We start from the raw sequence: 19672 nt of genomic DNA on the forward strand, positions 1-19672 counted from the left end.
TACAACAACAGGACAGACAGCTTCAAAACAAACAAACAAACAAACAAACACCCTTGTATTGCTCTTTAGGGTTAGTGAGTTTTAACTAGATCCCATTTATGTAATATTCTGGAATAGGCCAAAATGATGCAACAGGAAACACATTAGTGGTTGCCAGAGACTTGGGTATAACCCTACAGAATAGCACAAAGGTAGTGTGTGTGTGTGTGTGTGTGTGTGTGTGTGTGTGTTTTGAAATGAGTGACATAAGGTACTATGAGAGAGGAAGAAGGTGGTGATCCAAATATGAATTCAATATCACTGTGGGAGGATTTGCCAGGTACACTAAACTCTGAGTCTTTTGAGAATCTGGACCAATTCCCTAAGTTTCTGCTTGATTAAGTCCTAAATTAGTCCTGGGAATGGTACAGTGTTGATCCTGAAGGTGGAATTTGAGTGGCCTCAGTTGTGAAAAGAGGAGGAATGTTGGGGTAGGAAGCCAGGTGGGGAGCATTGCTCATTTGTTCACTTATTCACTCAACATTTACTACATGAAAGGCATTCTTATGTTATTGCTACAATCCATGGTAATGCTGTCTACTTGTGGAATGAGTAGATAGTATGCCTACACACGCTTGAACACACCCACTCATTCACATACGCATGTGCTCATGTACACATGCATGGGTGGTTGCACAGGAGAAATGGCAAGCTTTGGCCAAGTGCCAGTTGGGAAACCCACAGTACTGAGCCTCGGGCACTGGGAGCCCCATGGATCAGTTCACAAGGTAGCCGCTAACATCAAAGAGTGTCGGTATTGTTCCAGAACTGGGACAAAGGGTAGCTGTATCCCTGAGGTCTTGTGACACTAGAGAATTAGTTGATGCGTTTCCTTGGGATTGAAAAATATTCTAGATGGTATTTGAGCAGCTGAGCCTAAGGATACAATGCATTGACCAAAGAGAGAAAGGGTACCTATGAAAAGAATGTATCAAATATTTCTTGATTTAGGTAGCAGTGTGAATGGAGTTATGTTTTTTCCCAACAGGAAAGGGGATTAGCAGCTTCTTTTTAGCATCTAAGAACAAAAAGACAGCCAGTCTCTTGAACTTGAACTTGCTTATTATAAGCCCTTATCATAAACCATCACTCTCTGTGTATTGATTTCTAGCCAACGATTAACCAGATGTGACCTTAGAGCCTTGATAATAGCTGGGGAACTCACTCAACAGAGGGAAGCCTGCTAATTTATGAACAAAGCAGGTATTTACAGACCCCTCTCAGTCTCAGGTGGGTATTTTTCCATCTAGGTGGAAGTCACAAGCACAGAGAAGTCACAAACACGGAGCTCTGATGGGTCCCTGAACGGAGCTTGTGCTGACCATCTGGAAGGATGAGGAGGTCTAGACCTGACAGGAAATGATTCGATGCAAAAATCATGAAAGCAGCACCTGCTGTGGAGGGTGAAAATTCAATGCCTATGACCCACATGATAGTATTACTACTAATAATTCCATTCACTCATGTATACGTTACACTTTACAAAATTCTTTTATATTCATTATCATGGCAATATTTTTTGTATGATTCCATTTATATAAAGTTCAAAAATAAACACAAGTAAACTGTATTATCTAGAAATGCATACTTAGGTGATAAAACCATACAGCAAATCAAGGAAATGATCACAATAAAGTCAGGGGAGCAGTGACTCTAGAGAGAGAAAGCAAGAGTTACAAGAAAGGGGCACATGCAGTCCTTCTGGGTGGTGGTCATTTCTTCCCAGGGGTAGCGCTTGCCAGGGATTCACTTTACAATTTTGTTAAGCTGTACACTTATGACCTATGCACTTTGTGCACAAATGTGCTTTAGTTTACACACATCAAACAAACAAAAAGTCAAGAAAGAAAAGAAGTCAGTTCCTTCCTTTGTGTCATTTCAGTCTTGACTAGTTGTTAGTTATGGAGATTCTAGACTAGATATGGCTAAAGCAATGTAGTATATAAGGTGGGACTGCCTTGGGAGTACTGTGGGTAGATTGACCTTATCCCTTATTTAAGAAAATCTGTGTGTGTGTGTGTGTGTGTGCGTGTGTGTGTGTGTAGGTCCAGTCTGAGAGTCCCATGGAAGGACTAAGAGGTTTGCTCGAGGTCACCAGCTAATGTCAGAGCTAGAACTTTTTCCCAGGAGTTCTACATCTGATACTCCACATCTAATGCTCTTGGGTAATGATAGTATTCCATTTCTAGCTTAAAAAAATTCCCCACATCAGGGTCACCCGGGTGGCTCAGTAGGTTAAGCATCTGACTCTTGATTTTGGCTCAGGTCATGATCTCATGGTTTGTGAGTTTGAGCCCCAAGTTGGGCTCCATACTGTCAATATGTATGGACTCATTCTCTCTCTCTCTCTTTCTCTCTCTCTCCCTCCCTCCCTCTCTCTCTCTCTCTCAAAACAAACAAACAAACAAACAAACAAACAAACAAACTTAAAAAAAATTCCCCACCTCTGTTCATTTCAAATGGAACTGAGTTGGGTATCTTGGTTAATTGTGGAATTGTCCATTGGTGTTCAGACTTGCTTTAAAGATGGAGACTGTTTGGCTCTGTACAAGTTAGAAATGCCAAAGAAATGTTCACTTGGCATTGTGAGTTAAGGCAGTAGGAAAAATGTGTCTGATTTCCTAGTAACAGCAGCGTCTTGAAAAATTAGACTCCCTTTTACAGGTAAGATTCTATCTCATAATATTTTTGTATACCAAGCGCACTGTGTTCATTGTAAAATATTTAGAAATATTCAGGAGAGAGAAAAAGGAACTAATAACCGCCCATAAACCCAACTTGCAGACACAAGCCTTATTAAATTTTGGTACGTTTTCTTCTATGTTTGTTTAAAACTTGTTTGCAAAACTGATATCCTAAAAATATGGTTTTGAAACTTGTATTTAAAAAAATCTTAACAGTATATTGTGATTTTGTTTTCATATTAATAGTTCTTCTATAACACGTATTTTAAGGCCAGTGTAATAACACGTTGGGTAAGCAAGTGTATCATGTTTCTTAAAAAGCCAATTTCCTTTTGTTAGCTATTTGGTTTTTTTTCAATTACTGCTATTGTAAATAATGTTGCAATAGGCATCTAAATAAGCATGGTAAATAAATCTTTGCACACACCCAGTGTTACTTCCTTAGAATAAATTCCTAGAAGTGAAATCATTGGGTCTGGGTCAAAGGGTATGCACACTTTAAAGGCTTTTGTTATGTTTGCCAAATTGCATTTCAGAAAGATTGTCTCAATTTATGCTCCCACAAGGAGTGTATAAAAGTGTTTTCCCCAGCCATGCCAATGCTAGATATTCGAACTTAAAATGTATTAAAAAAAGATTTTGTTTACTAGCAAGGTTCCAGTTTTTCATGTGTTTTTTAGCCCTCACGTTGGATTCCTTGAGTCCTTCAAGTAAAATGGCGTGTTATCTCTTCTACACAAGTCCTGACGATCAAACATAAATTATAGGACTAAGAAACTTCATGCGTATGTACACATTTAAAATTTTCCACTTGAACCAGGAAGGGAATCCATTATTAAGAAAAAGAATAGATTTTTGCCTGTGTTAACAGGAGAGCTCTCAACTGAGTTGTGTATTTGCCTAACTAATGCCCCATTAGGCGTTCTAAGCACATTAACATATTGTTAAAATATCTAACGATCATTCATAGAAATGGGAAGTCAAACAAGCCCAGTGTATCAATTTGCCAAATCCAACGAGCTCCTTGGCAGTGTGCTCACAAGACCCTATGGGGGACAGCAGGCATGAGTAGGTTAGACAGCCCATTAGCTTATGAAAAGAGCTGTCGATGCAATCATAATCTATTTGCCAGCATTTCACTGACATTTTTTCTGAGCTTATGGTGGTAGAAAGCTATTTCCCACATTCATACTCAGGCACTCAGCAGAACGATGGGCAGGTTAAATCCCAATAAAACAAATATTGCTATGATGCAAATCTTTCCATAACTGAAAGAATGTTAGGCCCCAGGTGGAATCCCATTTATTTCAAGTATTTTTTTGATGGCATAAAATCCTAACACAACAAAATAATTGGGACAATGCTGCGGCCCACATTCTATTGGGATTTGACTTATTAGTGATAGTTTGATTAACATGGCTTCTGGAAAGAAATCTCCTTTGATTACAACAGCAGCCTGGGGGAGAGCAGCTTTGGAGAAGGATGGACTTTTTCTTAGTTATTGCAGAGCTCTGAAGAGTAGATCTGAGGCCAGCGGCTGGGGGTAACAGAGAGTCTGATTATCGATAATCCTAAGGAATAAATTTCTAACAATCAGAGTTGTGCCCAGAACGGGAAACGCCATTCCATCTGTAAGGGTCCAAGCTCCCACTGGAGAAGTCATCAGGAATGCCAAGGAGGCCTTTCCTTTACTGTGGGGTCCAGGGTCTGTGTTTTCAGAGGAAGTCACATGAACATAGTTGGGGTGGGCTCTTCTACCAATGGGCTCTTCTCGTGTGTAACAAGACACACGAGAAATTCCAAGTGAATATTTCTCCACTCGCTTATTATTTATTTTGTTTTTGAATAGTACACAGGTCCAATACAGGTTGCCAAGGTGAAGGCCATCATCATCGTCTGAGTCAGGCCATAGTGCCAGGTTCGATTATCCCCCCCACCCCAAATCTCATAGGCAACTATTTATTTCTTGCAGAAGCTTCACTGAGGGTCGGATGGTTTTCTGAGGCGGCTCCCTTCCAATCAGAGGCTTAAGGATCCGGTCTACTTTAATTTTGTGCCTCCCTTCCTTCTGTAAGTGACGTCCGGGGCCTCTGTGGCAGTGGAGGAGGAAGGCATGGGAGACTCGCATAAACTCCTCTATGCTTCTGCTTTTGCCACTTTCATTTGCTGTTCATAGGTCAGAGGTACATACTCACCCGGCCCATTTTGGCTGCAAAACGGAGTGTCTGCCTTTGTCCCTAGGAAGACATCAGCGAAGGTACCCTTGTGAATCTATAGCCTTATTTTTTTGCCATCGATTGTCTTTACTTTTATATTTTGCCTGGAAGGACACATATTTTCTTTACTCCATCATAGAACAAACTGGAGCATGACCTATGCATGACCACATGGACAATCGATTTTATGTAGTTTTAGCAGTTAACTTTCTCTACAGTGGCAAAAAGTTTGTCCCTGAGAAGTTGGACATGCAGACCCTCTCTGCTGGTGCTGTGTTTATTTGGAATAAAATGATCAAAGATGTTGTCTGAGCCTCTCAGGTAGTTCTAACATTTTCCTGACTTTTCGCTCCGGATCCTTCTGGTGCTGGGTCTCCTGCATACTGGCTGTTGGGGAAGAGGAGTGTCTTCGTTTGCTCGGGTTGTTGTAACAAGGTATCATAAACTGGGAGGCTCACACGACAAAAGCTTATTTCCTCACGGCTCCGAAGGGTGCAAGTCTGAGATCAGAGTGTTCCTTGTGAGGCTGTGAGGGAGAATTTGTTCCGTGCCTCTCTCCTAGCCTCTGGCTACTTGCTGGCAGTCTTGGCATTCCTTGGCTTGAAAAAGTATCTTCCTGATCTCTGCTCTCATCTTGACATGGCATTCTGTCTGTGTGTGTGTCTCCCTCCATGTCCAAGTTTCTCCTTTAAAAAAATTTTTTTAAATGTTTGTTTATTTTTGAGAGAGAGAGAGAGAGAGAGAGCGAGAGAGAGCGAGAGCATGAGCAGGGGAGGGGCAGAGATCGAGAGGGAGACACAGAATCCGAGGCAGGCTCCAGGCTCTGAGCTGTCAGCACAGAGCCCAATATGGGGCTTGAACCCACGAGCTGTGAGATCATGACCTGAGCCGAAGTTGGAAACTCAACCTGCTGAGCCACCCAGGCGCCCCTAAGTTTCTCCTTTTTATAAGGGCACCACTCATATTGGTTGGGGACCCCCTCATGACCTCATCTCAACTTGATGACCTCCGTAAAGAGCCTGTCTCCAAATAAGGTCACATTCTGAGGCAAGAGAGCTGAGGGTAGACCCACTTTTCTTTTTTGAGCCTCTGTGCTTTAATCTGTTAGAAGAGGGGGCTGGGCTGGTGAACTTTGAAGTTCTAGCCTGCTCTGAGACTCTCTTATACAGTGGGTGACACTGTAAGGTATAACACCGTCATGTTAGAAGAAACCATGACTAGAAAGGTCTGTGTGGCTTTCTGGGTCCCTAATCTCCTCCTGTGGCATGGTTTAGGTGCAGGGACAACAGGCCACACGTTGTGGTTTCTGCGTTGAGGGCCTTACTTTGGCAGTCAAGTTTAAATGCAGGCTCTCTCTCTCTCTTTCACACATATATACATATATGCACACAGCTTTGTTTTTGGGAAGGGGAGGGAGGTATTTTTAATAGCAGAGTTCTTTATCCTCTCTCTCTCACTCTTTTTTTTTTTTTCCTGGAAAAAGATGAAATCATCCATTTATTCTGGACCAATTACAAGCACTAGAAAGCACAGGAGGAACAGAAAGCTCGATCACAAATAAATATACACTGGGGGCGGGGGGCACAGAGGAAACCGTTATTGATTGGCCTTGTAAAATCTGCTGCCGAATCGATAGCAATTTCTGGAAATGCCAGACATTTATTTTGTGTGGCTTGAACAGCGGAGATAATAATAAACGTACTTATGAAGTGAGTCTCTTGACACTATTTCCTTGAGCCCCTTATAATAACACACACACATAACGGGTATGATCGCCATACAAGCCTCAGTGAACACACTTCAGATATACATCCCGGGTTGAGTTGCCCACCACCGACCTCTCCTCTGTGCTGGACATAACAAAGATGTCCCTTAAAAAAAGCACAGACAATTCAGCCGCGTGAAGACAAGGGAGAGGTGCCCTCATCAGCTGGGGAGAGGCAGGCCTGGGCTTGTTCTGAGGCTCAGGGAAGAAAATCAGACACTGAAAGTGCTGGACCCTGCCCAGCCATTATGAATTTCTGGACCTGCCCTCTCCCCTGTGATATCCACAGCCCCTCTCAGAGTTCTGTTCATTGTTTGTCTCTAACAATGGGCAGCTCACCTCATGTGGCTACGCCCTCATCCCCATCCGTCATCTGTGGCCAGTCTCTTCTCCCTACTCCATGTGCAAGGGCATTTGGTAACCTCGTCAGGGCCATTATGTCTGTGAAAAGGCTCCGGGGTGTTACAGGAATTGGGAATTTGCTCAACGTACTTCAGCATGGTCAAAAGAGCTACCACTTACCGAGTACCTGTTATGGGCCATGTCCTCAACGCTCATGGCCTCATTTATTTCTCACCACAAACCTGAATTATTATTGTTCTTTGATTAATTTTTTGGTAAGAAACTGAGGCTCAACAAGGTTAAATAAGTTACCCAAGATCGTGAAGCTATTAGGAAACTGAGCTAGATTTGAGCACAGATCTGCTTCTAGATTCTGTATTCCTTCCATTCTGCTCTTGCCAGCTAGGATACTGGGAGATGAAATGATACCATGCAGAGGGCCTTGAATGCCCGGTGAAGGCATGTCACATTATTCCCATGCATTAGGGAATGTAAGAAGGTCTCTTGGAAAATATAAATGGTACAATCACAGTTAAGTTTTAGAGAGATCGTTTTGGTCCTATATTTAGGACAGATTGAGGCAGGGAAAGAGGCTGAGAGATAGAATGGAAGGATACAACAGCAGATTTGATAGGAGGCTCAGACTAGGAGAAGGACAATGGGATCACCAAGAGACGATCTTGAAAGTCACAAGAGTGGAAAATGCTTCCCCTTCTCCCTACTTTGTCTCATCCCTGCCTCTGCCTCCTTTCCCAGCCACTTCACCTGCTCCTATTTTGGGATGGTGGGAGGATTCTCTGGAGAATCTTCATTCCCAGCCTGGGCCTCTTCATGCAAAGTCAGTCTCAATGATACTGTTGGATACAGATGCCTGCTGAGCTGAGAATTGATGGAGATCGCTTTTCCATCTCACTTCCTTAATACATCTCCATTTAGTATGGCTCTGCTAAGGAGATTTTGAACTACTAATTTGGATGGCAGGAGAAGGTGTGTGTTTTTTTGGAAACTGCTAGATTTCCAGATCCCTGGCTGTGTCCCATCTCTTCATAATGAACCTGTAGTTTTGTGAGACAGTCCTCAGGACTCTGAAAAACACAGTATGTCTTTCCCTTGAGATCTGAATTGGTGTTGAGAGTAACTCTTTCCCCTTCAAGTACTCAAGGAACTGGTTCTCTTCAGATGCTGGGTCGATCCCTGTTTCAGAGAAATAACTGGGAAATAGCTGTCTAAAACCCTAAAGATGGGAACTCAAAGAGATGTCTTGGATGGACTGACTATCACGCAAGGACACATGTGAGTTACTTCTTCAGATGTCTTTTGTGCATGTACTTTATACTATACCCCATGCAGGAAGCCAAGGAGAATTGTACAGAGTTCCATCCCTCAAAGAGCTCACAGCCTAGTAGAGGACATAAGTTCATGTTCACAAATAACGTCTATACAAGGCAGTCTCTGGTCCACATTACAAAACTGCCACAGACCAAATAAGACAGGAGAATTCACAGGGAAATAGAAAAGCTAGCTTGCAGTTTTTTAGTGACCCTTGAATGAGAAGACAAAAAAAAAAAAAAAAAAAAAAGGAAACTTTGGGGTGTTCCAGGAGCAGAGAATGACAATAGCACGGTGTGGCAGCGAGAAAGCACAGAGTGTGTGAGGAATCCCAGAAAAGAATCCCATTTACTGAGATCCCCATTCACACAGATCCACTGGGCCTCAGTGGAAGAGAGGGGGAAAAAGGTTCAAGAGGTGGTTTAGAGTTAGAAATGGGTTAGAGAAGACTTCAAACACCAGGCAGATGCCACAACTACACACAAAAATCGGACAACTTAGATGAAACAGACCAATTCCCCAATAATTACTACAACGTATGCAATACGATATAGGTAATTCGAACAGCGCTATAATTATTATTAAAGAAATTGCACTCACAATTTTAAAAGCTCTCAAAAAGGAAATCCCCAGTCTCAGATGGTTTCACTGATGAATTCTTCAACAGAGTTAACACCAATTTTACACGTCTCCTAGAAAATACAAGAGAAGGGAAACAATCCTCAATTCATTTTATGAAGGTAGCATTACCTCGATACAAAAACCAGACAAACAGTGCAAATAAAACTACAGACCAACAGGGGCGCCTGGGTGGCGCAGTCGGTTAAGCGTCCGACTTCGGCTCAGGTCATGATCTCGCGGTCCGTGAGTTCGAGCCCCGCGTCAGGCTCTGTGCTGACTGCTCAGAGCCTGGAGCCTGTTTCGGATTCTGTGTCTCCCTCTCTCTCTGACCCTCCCCCGTTCATGCTCTGTCTCTCTCTGTCTCAAAAATAAATAAACGTTAAAAAAAAAAAAAACTACAGACCAACAACTCTCATGAATATAGAGGTAAAAAAAAATTATTAAAAAACCCACAAAATATGAAATAAAATTCAACAAGTACCAACAAATTATGCACCATGACAAAGTACGGTTTATTTCAGAGATGCAAGACTGGCTCAATATTAAAAAATCAATTAGTGTTAATCCACCATATTCACTGCCTAAAGAAGGAAAAACAACAGATCATCTCAGTCAATGCAGAAGAAGCATTTGACGAAATTCAATACTCATTCATGATAAAAATTTTCAGAAATCTATGATTAGAGGAAAATATCGTCAACTTGATAAAGAGAATTTACAAAGCCCTATGACTACTATTATACTTAATGGTGAAAGCCTGAATCCTTTGTCCCTTAGATCAGGAATGAGGCAAGAATGTCCACTTTCACCTCTTTTCTTCACATTGTTGGAAGTTCTAGCACATGCGAAGCATCAAGAAAAGGAAATGAGTAAAAAAAAAAAAAAAAAAAAAAAAAAGGGGCGCCTGGGTGGCTCAGTCAGTTAAGCGTCCGACTTCGGTTCAGGTCACAATCTCGCGGTCCATGAGTTCGAGCCCCGCGTCAGGCTCTGGGCTGATGGCTCAGAGCCTGGAGCCTGTTTCCGATTCTGTGTCTCCCTCTCTCTCTTCCCCTCCCCTGTTCATGCTCTGTCTCTCTATCTCAAAAATAAATAAACGCTAAAAAAAAAAAAAAAAAAAAAATTTAAAAAAGAAAAGGAAATGAGTAAAGTTCAAAAAGAAAAAAAAAATTTTTTTAAATTTTTTACAGTTTGTTTTTATTTATTTATTTTAAACTTTTTTTTTAATGTTTATTCATTTTTGAAAGACAGAGAGAGACAGAGCACAAGCAGGGGTGGGGCAGAGAGAGAAGGGGACACAGAATCTGAAGCAGGCTCCAGTCTCTGAGCTGTCAGCACAGAGCTCGACAGGGGGGCTCCAACTCACGGACCAAGAGATCATGACCTGAGCCGAAGTCAGACGCTCAACCGACTGAGCCACCCAGGTGCCCCTTGTTTTTATTTATTTTGAGAGAGAGATAAAGTGCAGGCAGGGAAGGGGCAGAGAGAGGAGACAGAATCCCAAGCAGGTCCCATGCTGTCAGCAGACAGTCCAATGTGGGGCTTTGAATTCAGGAACAGTGAGATCATAACCTGAGCCAAAGTCAAGAGTCCGAGGCTTAACAGACTGAGCCACACAGGTGCCCCCAAAATAAACTTGTCCCAATTTATAGATGACACGACTAGCTATGTAGAAAATTACAAGGATTCTTTAAAAACAAAACAAAACAAAACCAAACTCTTAAAACTAATGGGTGAGTTCATTAAGGTTGCAGGATGCAAAAATAAACATACAGTTAAGCATCTGATTTAGGCTCAGGTCATGATCTCATGGTTCCTGAGTTTGAATCCCATGTTGTGCTCTGTGCCGACAGCTTAGAGCCTGGAGCTTGCTTGAGATTCTGTGTCTCCTTCTCTCTCTGCCCCTCCCCCACTCACATTCTGTCTCTCTCCCTCTCTCTCTCTCTCTCTCTCAAAAATAAACATTAAAAAAATTCAAAATAAACATACAAAAACCAATTGTACTTCTCTGTACTAGCCATGAACACATGGACCTTGAAATTCAAAATATAATATCACTTCTCATCACTCAGAAAATAAGAAACTTGGATGGAAAGGTAACAGAACATGTACAAGACTTGTACACTGAAAAGTAGAAGATGCTGAGGAAAGAAATCAAAAGAGATCCACATAAATGAAGAGGCATACTATTTCTGTTCATTGATTATAAGACTCAACATAGTTATACTCATTTTCTATTTCTGCCTCAAACAATGACCACAAACTCGGTGGCTTCAAACAATGCAAATTTATTTTCTGATAGTTCTGGATTTCTGAAGTGTGGGATTGGGTCTTATGAGGCTCACATCAAAGTATTGTCAGAGCTGGTTCCTTCCAGAGGCTCTGAGGGGAGAATCCCCTTCTTTGCTTTTCAGCTTCTAGAAAACACTAGCATTCCTTGGTTTATGGCCCCTTCCTCTATCTTCAAAGCCAACAGCATAGTACCTTCAGATTTCTTTTTCTCCACTGTTTGCCTCATCACGTGTCCCTTCCTTTGGCTTTATCCTTCCACCTCCTTTGTATAAAGGCCTTGTGATTACGTTGAATCCCCTGGATAATTCACCAGGCCTTTCATCACATCGCAAAACGCTTTTTGCCATATAAGGTAACGTATTTACAGTTTGCAGGGACTGGGATGTGTAAATCTTTCAGGGGCCGTTATTCTGTGTACCACACTAGTAAAGCCATCAATTTCCTCCAAACTGATATACAGAATTTTCACAATTCTTCTCAAAATTACAGTAAGATTTTTGGTATGCATGAAGATTATTCTAAAATTTATACGGGAAGGTAAAGAAATTTGAATAGCTTAAACAATTTGGAAAAAGAAGAATCCAGTCGAGGAATCTGTCCACCCATTTCAAGACATATTATACCGCCATAGTAAGCAAAACTGTGTGGTGTTTGTAGAGAGATACACAGATCAATAGAACAGAATAGAGAACTCAGAAATAGACTCACACAAATACGACCATCTGTTTTTGACAAAGGCACAAAAGCAAGTGGATGGGGGAAAAGATAACCTTTTCAAAAAGTGGTGCTTGAGTGATTGGACACCGAAAGGCAGAAGCAAACAAACAAAAACACAAACCTCAACCTAAGTCTCACACCTCAAATGAAAATTAACTCATAATAGATTCAAAAGTATTTAAATGGGGGCGCCTGGGTGGCGCAGTCGGTTAAGCGTCCGACTTCAGCCAGGTCACGATCTCGCGGTCCGTGAGTTCGAGCCCCGCGTCAGGCTCTGGGCTGATGGCTCGGAGCCTGGAGCCTGTTTCCGATTCTGTGTCTCCCTCTCTCTCTGCCCCTCCCCCGTTCATGCTCTGTCTCTCTCTGTCCCAAAAATTAAAAAAAAAAAAAAAAAAAAAAAAAAACAAAAACAAAAAAACGTTGAAAAAAAAAAGTATTTAAATGGGTTTAAATATAAAACATGAGGGGTGCTGGATGGTTCAGTTGGTTGAGCATCTGACTCTTGATTTCAGCTCAGGTCATGATCCCAGGGTCGCAAGTTTGAGCCCTGTTTTGGGCTCTGCTCTGAGCATGAAACCTGCTTGGGATTCTCTCTCCCTCTCCCTCTCCCTCTTTCCCCCCTTCTGCTCATCTCCCCTGCTCACATGTGTGCTTTCTCACTCTTGGTCTCTAGAAAAAAATAAAAATAAAAATAAATGTAAAACATGAAACTATAAAACCTTTAGGAAAAAAAATAAGAAAAAAACTCCTAAAACTAGTATCTAGAATTACATCTAGAACTAAGCAGAGTTCTTAGACTTGACACCAAAAGCAAAATCCATGAAAGAAAAAGTTGGCAAATGACACTCCATCGCAATTGAAAGAAATTTGCTCTACAAAGCGCCCCATTAAAAAGATGAAAAGACAAACTACTAACTGGGAAGAAAATACTTGTCAGATATTAAAACATATCTGTCAAAGGCTCAAAGGTTAAAAGACAAAGCATCTAATTTGAAATCAACAAATGATATGAAGAGACATTCTACCAAAGAATATAGACAGATGTCAAGTAAACGCAGAGAAAGACATTCGACAGCATTAGAGGGCAGGGAAATGAAAATTGAAAACACACGAGGTATCACTATCCACCTATCAGAATGGCTAGAATAACAAAAAAATAGTGACACCAAGAGCTCAGCAAGGATGCAGAGAAACTGGTTCACTCATACATTGCTGGTGGGAATATAAAAGGATACAGTCTCTTGGGAAAATACTTTGGCAGTGTCTTAAAAAAAAAAAAAAGTGAGCATGCCATATCATACTTCCCAGAAACCATACTCCTGAGCATTTCTTCCAGGGAAATGAAGATTGATGTTCACACAAAGTCCCGTACACAAGTATTTGCAGCAAACTTGTGCATAATAGCCCCGAACCGGAAACAACTCAAATGTCTTTTCAGAAGATGAACAAACTGTGATGTAGTCATACATGGAATACTCCTCAGTAATGAAAAGGAGCTAACTTGACACACACACGACCTGGGTGACTCTCCTAATCAGAATTATCCTGATAGGAAAAAAAAAAAAAAACAAAACAATCACAGCAAGTTACATACTACATACGATAGGATTCCATTTATATTACATCCTTGAATTGACAAGATTTTAGGAATGGATAACGCAAGGGTGGTTTCCAGGGATCAAGGAGGAGATGGAAGAGGGAGTGGAGTGGGTTTGGCTATTGAAGGGGCAGCATCAGAGATCCTTGGGGTATGGAAATATCCTCTGGCTTGACTGTATGAATGTCAATATATTCATTATGATATTGCGCTATGAGTTCGCAAGATGTTAACATTGGGTGAAGGATACATAGGCTCTCTCTGTATTTCTTACAAGTACACAAGTTGTTTACCAGTACCTCTAAATAAAGAGTTTGATTTTAAAACAACAACCCAGAAGAGACTCAAACTAAGATGCTGATAGTTTTGGAGGGAGGTGATGCGGAAAGGCATGAATGAGACAAAGCGTTCAGAGCCTTATTTTAGCTATTTCCCCCCACCCCGATCATGATATGCCTGGGTGGATTGAGGTTGCTCGCATGTCTCTGAGGGATAGCATCTCTCTTGTTTGTTCACGTACTTGATGAGAATGGCGAGGGACTTCACCTTGTGTCCAGTTGGCTTGGAGACTTGTCCTATTCTGATCTATGTCAGTGTCTCCTGGAGGCAAATCAAGGAGACATTTATAAAAGGCTTTGGGGGACTGAGCTACTCTCTCATTGGTCCCAATGATAACGTTTGGGGAAGTCACACAAAGAAATTTTCTACAACTTTCGAAGGCAGTAGGGAGGTAGTGGAGGCCGTATGGGCATGGATTGCATATGAGCTTGCCTATTAAGCCTGTAGGACGAACACAGAGAAAGAACCAAACGTGAGGGAACGCTGGTTTCTAGAGTGAGCGTGGGGCTACTGTCTCCCCTCCCCTTCACACCCATGTCTGTGGGCACACGTGTGCTCCATGCTCAAAGATGAGCCGGGGTCAAAAGCAAGTGTATGATGCACTCCTGAGTTAGAAAGGGAGCTTTTGGGGGGCACCTGGGCTCAGTCGGGTGAGGTCCGACTTCGGCTCAGGTTATGACCTCGCAGTGTGTGAGTACGAGCCCTGTGTCAGGCCCTGTGCTGGCAGCTTAGAGCCTGGAGCCTACTTCGGATTCTGTCTCCCTCTCTCCCTGCCCCTCTCCCCCACCTCTCTCTCAAATATAAATAAACATTAAAAAAATTAAAAATAAAAAAGAAAGGGAACTTCTGCAGGGCTGAGCTGATAGCTTTGATGGTCTATTCCTGCTGCCTGGGAGGGGGCTCTGCTTAGAAGGCCACTGTCCCTGGGAGGCCTGGTTTGGCAGAGTTTCATTTTGCTTTCAGCCTGTAGCCTAAGCAAGGGGAGGCCTGTTGAGTCCCAGCTGCCCAGCTCAGTAGGAATCTCACTGAGGTCTGGGGCCCAGGCCCAAGCTTGTGGTAATAATGTTGCTCCTCTGCCTGAATTTGCCACTGCCTGGCTCCCTCAGGAAATGGCCGTGGCAGTGGCTTGAGGGTTTGGATCCCGAATCCAGATTCCAGATGAGAGAGACAGACAGGGAGAGGGAAACAAGAAGAAAGAAAGCAAGCAAGCAAGCAAGAAAAAAAGGGAAAAAAGAAAGCAAGAAAGCACCCAAATCCAGATTCCAGATGAGAGAGACAGACAGGGAGAGGGAAACAAGAAGAAAGAAAGCAAGCAAGCAAGAAAGAAAGAAAGGGAAAAAAGAAAGCAAGAAAGCACCCGAATCCAGATTCCAGATGAGAGAGACAGACAGGGAGAGGGAAACAAGAAGAAAGAAAGAAAGCAAGCAAGCAAGCAAGAAAGAAAGGGAAAAAAGAAAGCAAGAAAGCAAGAAAGCAAGCAAGAGAGAAAGAAAGAAAGAAAGAAAGAAAGAAAGAAAGAAAGAAAGAAAGAAAGAAAGAAAAAAAAATATAGATATATTCACTTCTTCCCTCCTCCCTTGCCCTTTTCTTTCCCTTACCAACCTTCGCCCCCTGTACAGGCTTCTGTTGTTGTCTTGGTTTACTTCGCATTTTAACCCTTGCCTTGCTTTATTTTAATTTTTTTGCTTGTTTGTTTATTTGTTCGTTTGGTCGGTTTGGGTTTGGGTTTTGAGTAAATGAGGAGCCAATTCTCTAAGTCAGTTCCAAGTCTGAATAATGGCTGGCGTGGTCGGTCTCTGGCGTCCTATTTCTTCCCCTCCTCCCCTTTCTCCCTCCTGTCCGGCCACACCTGACTTTTCACCGTGTCCTGCACGTGCCAAGGAGGCACCCCTCAGAGTCTGGCCATTTACCGTTTCTTCTGCAGGCTCCCCCCCAACCCATGGATCCACATGGCTTGCTTGCCCACCTCTGCTGGTCTTCCCCTACGCGTCACATTTTCAGGGAGATTGTCACAGGACGTCTCGCGTAAAACTGTACCACGCATACTTCCAACACTTGTAGTCCTCTTCTCTGGTCTCTTCATTCTTCAAAGCATATATGACTTGCCAACACTGTATTTGACTTTTACCTCATTCGCTGTCTGACTTCCTCAATTAGATTGCCAGCTTTATGAAAGCAGGGTGTTTTGTTTGTTTTGTTCACTACTGCATCCAGAACATAGCCTGGCACAGTACACAGTATCAATAAATATTTGGTAAATGAACGAGTGGAATGAGGGAGTGAATAAAATTCTTTCAGGTGTTAGGTAGAATGTAAGTACATATGCGATTTATGGCTAATATTTTAAATTAAATGTATTGTTAATTAGCTTGGTAATTATTAAGCATATTTTAAATAAATATATTGTATTACTTATATTAAATAGTATGAATTAATTATTTTATTTTATTTTTAAGCCTTTTTAAAATGTTTATTTATTTTTTTATTTTTGAGAGAGAGAGAGAGTGTGAGCAGGGGAGAGGCAGAGAGAGACGGAGACACAGAATCCAAAGTAGGCTCCAGGCTCTGAGCTGTCAGCACAGAGCCCGACGCGGGGCTCGAACTCATGAACCATGAGATCATGACCTGAGCTGAAGTCGGACGCCTAACCGACTGAGCCACCCAGGTGCCCCAAGGATATATTTATATTTTAAATAAATACACTGCATGTATGCATGTCTGTCTATCTACACAATATATAATCACAAACTTTATTTGTTTTAAGTCTATGACCTTGAAAATAACCCTGGACTGGGGTTTGAAGGGCTGGGATCCGTTCCGGCTCCTTCAAAACAGATCTGCCGGGAAGAATCATTCCGTGTCCCTGCCCTGGTATCTGTACTTGTGAAATAGGTATAATATTCCTTGTGTACCTCACAGGGTTATTATGAGAATCAAATAAGATACTGGACAGGGGTGTGTGAAAACTAAAAGGCCAATCAAACACACCCTCCAACCTTCTGCAAGGATGAAACACCGTCGTACGAATGTCTAGTTCTAACGCGAGAGAATGCAGACAGCGCCCTTGCTTATCCCCGTGGTGACAGAAACACAAACTACGGCAAGAGAGCTGGGCACGTGGGGGGCCTTCATCCTTACGTGATACCGTGAAGCTGTCTTCGAGACGTCTCGTAGGAAGCCCGAGTGTCGTTTGGGAACTTATCAGGAGTGTTTCGCGGGGAGGGGGAAAGGAGAGCAGAGCCCAGCGTGTCATGGAATATTCCTTCCTGTCTTCCATTCCCCCCCCAAGCCCTGTGCTGTTGCATTTCTCTCTGTGTATTATTGACAGAGGAAATGCTGATTCACGGTCTGAGTTACAGGAAACCTTGTTTCCTGGTGAAGAAACAAGCCGGGCGATGACTCCTCTGCCAGTTTCTGCCCCATGCCCTTCTCCCGGGCCTGCACTCAGAGGGGGCTGAGAAGGGGCAGGGTCGGCTCCGGCCTCCCCAGTGAGGTCACCTTCCCGTGGAACCGAATCCAGCACAGGCTCCTCACTGGGCCTCTGCAGGCCCTTCCGGCTCTGACCTCACGATACCTTTCCGTCCCATCTCCCACCACTCCCTCCTTGCACCCCGTGCTGTGGCCACACATGACTGCTCCCAGTTCTCTGTGAACACCTTGTATTTTCCAGTCGCTGTACTTTGGCTCTGGATGTGCCTGCCCTGCCTGGAATGGCCCCTGACCCAGTGTCGGTTCATTGAAATCCTACCCTTGCTCCAGTTCTGCTCGGCTGCTACCCACCATCTGAAGCCTGCTAGGCTGTCCCGTATTTATTTTGATTCTTTTTTGTAGGGGCGTTTTCAAGTATGCACAAAAGGAGACAGAGCTGGATGACCAAGTTCTGTGTAGCCATTTCCCAGCCTCAGTAAAGAACTGATTTCTCTTAAGTAGCACTCGATCCCTCCTTCTTTGAGCTCTGTCAGTAACTCTTATGCTCTGTGCTTTACTCATATTTGCTGAATTGAGTGGGAAGAAAGTGAGTCAGTGGATTTCAAATGCTGTTTATTATCTGCCTCCCCCAATGGGGAAACTGAGGCACCCCAAAGTGAAGCGAGTTGCCCAATGTCAGAAGACAGGGAGTGGTAAGCCGAGACCAGACTCTTCTGAAGGGCCTCACGGTCCAAGCGGGAGGTGTGGATAATGCACTCATAACTCACATACTCATGCTACTGGGTCTCAAGTTCTATCGGAGTTCGGGGTAAGTGATTAGTAAGTATGTGTTGAATGAACCAATTGGTCTTCTATCCAATTGATTAATAAGATGACTTCTGAAGAGTGACACTGAGCAGACCCCTGGTCCTCTCCATGCTACAATCTAATGTCAATATGTTGAAGGCACAGGAGGTACCTGACTCGTGTGGAGAGAAAAGCCAGGTACCTACAAAGGCCAGTGAGAGTTAATGAAAAGTTTAAAATGACAAAGAGTTTAAAATAAACTCTGCGTTATTCCAACATGGGGTAGACAATAGGTATTCTGTATCTGAAGAACTAAATACTTCTGAGGTAATTTGGACCAGAAAGCAGGAAGAAAAAAGTAATAGAGTTTTTTTGTTTTGTTTTTTTTTTTTTAAGCCAGCAGGGGAATAATGGCAATTTTTTTTTTTAATTTTTTTTAACGTTTATTTATTTTTGAGACAGAGAGAGACAGAGCATGAACGGGGAGGGTCAGAGAGAGGGAGACACAGAATCTGAAACAGGCTCCAGGCTCTGAGCTGCCAGCACAGAGCCCGACGCGGGGCTCGAACTCACAGGCCGCGAGATCATGACCTGAGCCGAAGTCGGCCGCCCAACTGACTGAGCCACCCAGGCGCCCCAGAATAATGGCAATTTTTCATCTTGATCCAGATTTGGCTCAAACCTTGATTTTTGAAGTACAGCAAGAGGTCATCTGGATGTCCAGTCTGAGGCACCCTGACTTTACTATGTCAAAACAAAAGGAAGGGTCTGGTCGTCCACCAAGCAGCAGTTGCCAGCTGGGTGGAAAATAGAAAGTGTATGTGGATTTCCCTCATCACATAGAGTTAAAACATAATTTGAGAATGTTTTCCTCAGCGGAAAAAAAAAATCTCTCGAATCAGGTTCTTTTTAAGGATTACATACAATCATTGTCTAATCGCTGTATTTCTTTGGTTGGGGCGAAATAGGTGGGGGGAGACTGATACAGGCATCTATCGGGCGCTCTGTCTACACGGTCTCATTGACCCATTAAAATGGTGGCAGTCACATCAACACCTGGGTCAAAAGGAGGTTCTGATGTTCACCAAAATAATGGACAGAAAGTGATTTGTAAGCCGCGAAGTGCCTCAGTAAGGTCATGATGTCTGCCATTACACTAGAAGTAATCCGACAGCACAGGAGGCATTGCCCTGAAGGCAAGAGGGGAGAAGAGAGAGAGGCAAAGAAGGGTTATTAGAACGATGGGCTCACATTTCACATTTTTGTGTGGGTCAGAGACCTGAGTCAGGAGAACGTAGGAGAGAACTCTGGAACTTTCGTTCCTCCCCTACCTACGTCGCTCTCTGTTGGTGTCCCTATAAAGAACATCATTAAAGACAGCAACACGAAAGCATAGTCGGTGTGCCTATTTTGAGGCAGCAAGTTGAAGGGTGGGTATACAGGAGGAAGTGGGGTAGTGAGAAGTGTTTTGCATTCCGTGGGTCGTCTGGAATTGTGAAGAGAGGAAAATGGGTAGAAT

At 42.9% G+C, this 19672-nt stretch overlaps 2 long non-coding RNA genes across 4 annotated transcripts in view; one reads left to right on the forward strand and one right to left on the reverse strand.

Moving 5' to 3' along the window:
- The window catches only part of LOC122230481, a 28097-nt gene extending 23335 nt beyond the window's left edge, over window positions 1-4762 (forward strand). Inside the window, exon 4 of the long non-coding RNA XR_006207457.1 lies at window positions 4696-4762. This is a non-coding gene — a long non-coding RNA (uncharacterized LOC122230481). The remainder of the gene's footprint in view (window positions 1-4695) is intronic.
- A 779-nt stretch (window positions 4763-5541) lies between these two features.
- Window positions 5542-18040, reverse strand: LOC122230480. Of its 3 annotated transcripts, none has more exons than XR_006207455.1 (4): window positions 17077-18040; window positions 14120-14199; window positions 7044-9067; window positions 5542-5625 (listed from the first exon to the last, which is right to left on the reverse strand). It is a non-coding gene; the product is annotated as an uncharacterized LOC122230480 (long non-coding RNA). The 3 variants fall into 3 exon arrangements; XR_006207456.1 differs by having other exon boundaries at window positions 5544-5625; window positions 8976-9067; XR_006207454.1 differs by lacking the exon at window positions 5542-5625 and having other exon boundaries at window positions 5862-9067.
- Window positions 18041-19672: the final 1632 nt, after the last annotated feature.

Source organism: Panthera tigris, chromosome C2, assembly GCF_018350195.1.
Source record: "Panthera tigris isolate Pti1 chromosome C2, P.tigris_Pti1_mat1.1, whole genome shotgun sequence".
Lineage (NCBI taxonomy): Eukaryota > Metazoa > Chordata > Mammalia > Carnivora > Felidae > Panthera > Panthera tigris.